Below are 2636 nucleotides of genomic sequence, written 5' to 3'. Positions count from 1 at the left end.
TTGATTTTAACCACGTGATTTGTGACGTAACCGCATAACAACAGAAAGAAAAAAAAACCTTATTAAATACCTATTTCTTCATATAGTGTTTATTTATGAAGCCTGTATTTTTTGTCGTGTAAGCACATTAAATAAAATTCAGAGTGCACAGTTAAAATAAGAGTCTGTGTATATCTTGTGTTCATTTTTTATTTATATAGTCACAGCAATGGTGCACACGTGCCTTTACAAATATATATATATATATATATGTTGGGAACAAACGTTTTCCAAACTGAAATCAGTGTTCATCGAGCAATAGTTACTGCTTTTCCGCATGCTGTCCAGCAGATGCCACTGTCGAGCGCGGTGTTATGACGCTTCGATGAGTGAAGCTTTTTGATACATTTGTAAGAAATGACTCAAGCTTCAGAGGTCGTTACCAAGGAGGACGAGCATCACTAACTTGTGTTACTAAGGAAGAGCTTGTTCTTCTCTATGATTAATGTCTCTTGCTAAAACAGCTAAGTAATACATTACCGCCGCCTACTGGCGCATGGCAAGAAAGAAAGAAAAAGAAAAGAAAGAAAGAAAAGAGTAGTTTGCAGAGATTGAATTTACTGTTGGGCATAGATTGTTCACATTTAGTACAACTAGAAGTAAGAGAGCCTAAGTATTTTAGGCACAGAGGTTAATAATAAGTACTTATTAAAAGTAATTATATTGACCTCTGTGGTATTAGGACAGTAATTTTTGTAATTTTGCTTCTGTACATGATCACAGTAGATTGAAATTAGGAAAACAAGATGTGCTTGTAGTGTGGACTTTCAGTTTTAATTAAAAGGTTTAAAAAAAAATGTACATGAACTATTTAGGAGGCCCTAAATATTTAGTACATTTCCGAGAAGTAATTGGACAAATAGGGAATAACCCTCTTGTGTCTGATGATTTGCGGATGTTCATGCTGGTTATACGGCCGCAAATTGAACTTACGCTAACGAGTTTTACTGGCAAACGTTAGCAGAGCCGGTAAAACAGATATTTGCAACAGTATAACAGCATGAACATTCGCAAATCATCAGACACAAGGGAGTTATTCCCATTCTAATCCAATTCCATTGTTTGCATGGTTTATTTTTCTGTAGATAATTCGATCGGTGAGGCTTACCGTAAGGCATTGTCGCTCCAACAGTGGTCAGGGCACGGAGTAATGCATCAAATGTAAAAATCCATCAAATCCTTCAAATGTGAAACGGTAAGTCTGTGTCAGAATTCATATCAATACTTTCATATGGTAGCTTAAATTCACCCATTTCGGCGGTGGCGGTACACGACTTTCTCTTGCTCTCAGGTAACAGGGCCATTATGACATCTGCGTAGCAGCACGCGTAACCAGTGTTCTGTCAAACTGTGTGTCTTCTTGCATAAATCGACAGTTCCGCGTCCCGATAATACTGCGCATGTGCAGTTGCGCGGAGGGCTGGCCTGTCGACAGGAATGACTCTCTAACCAGAAGGCCAAAATCCAAGGCTCTGGCCTTGTGACCAGAGAATCCTTTTGAGCTGTTGAGAGTGAGGTTTACTAGCTACATACGCACAGCGACTCCTGCTGGCCTCCGTTACACTCACCCCCCTAAACTCACTCCCATCCGGGTCACAGCACCACTGTAGCCGGTTGTAACTGACTCTGCCCATTCGCTCCCGTCGGGACACAAACTCACGATCCTCGGCATGGGAGTCGGACTCTCTAACCAGAAGGCCAAAACCCAAGGCTCTGACTTTGCAACCAGAGAATCCTTTTGAGCTGTTGGGAGTGAGGTTTACTAACTACATACGCACAGTGACTCCTGCTGGCCTCCATTACACTAGTTCTTTGCTGATGTACTTCCTGGTATATAACACAGAGTTGCAGATTATCGTTCAGTGACAGCGCTGTGAAAACCTGAATAAATACAATGTGATTTTCTTATGAATATCTTTAGACCACCAAAAAGAAATTATTTAAGTGTAGGGTTATACCTAACTTGCAATTCCCCTGCAATACCAGTACAATTCAATTCAATTACAAGAAATTTAGGGATTCCATCATCTACAGTCCAGAATATAATCAGAAGATTCAGAGAATCTGGACAACTTTCTACATGTAAGCAGCAAGGCTGAAAACCAACATTGAATGCTCGTGACCGTCAATCCCTCAGGCGGCACTGCATTAAAAATCGACATCATTGTGTAAAGGATCTTACCACTTGGGCTCAGGAACACTTCAGAAAACCATTGTTAGTTAACACAGTTCGTCGCTACATCTACAAGTGCAAGTTAAAACTCTACCATGCAAAGCGAAAGCCATACATCAACAACATCCAGAAATGCCGCCGCCTTCTCTGGGCCCAAGCTCATTTGAAATGGACAGACACAAAGTGGAAAAATGTGCTGTGGTCTGATGAGTCCACATTTCAAATTGTTTTTGGAAATCATGGATGTCGTGTCCTCCAGACAAAAGAGGAAGCACTTCTGAGTCACAACTGAAGGTCTATCACAGATGTGCACATAACTGGTGCCTGTGGGTGCTAAAATGCAATGCACAGCAGAACAACAGAGGGAAGTACTTTTCAATAAATCCAATGTCATCACTTTCCTATTGAGAAGAGTTTCCCTCCA

Source organism: Thalassophryne amazonica, chromosome 18 (assembly GCF_902500255.1).
Source record: "Thalassophryne amazonica chromosome 18, fThaAma1.1, whole genome shotgun sequence".
NCBI classification, from domain to species: domain Eukaryota; kingdom Metazoa; phylum Chordata; class Actinopteri; order Batrachoidiformes; family Batrachoididae; genus Thalassophryne; species Thalassophryne amazonica.
This window is presented reverse-complemented; position numbering follows the sequence as displayed.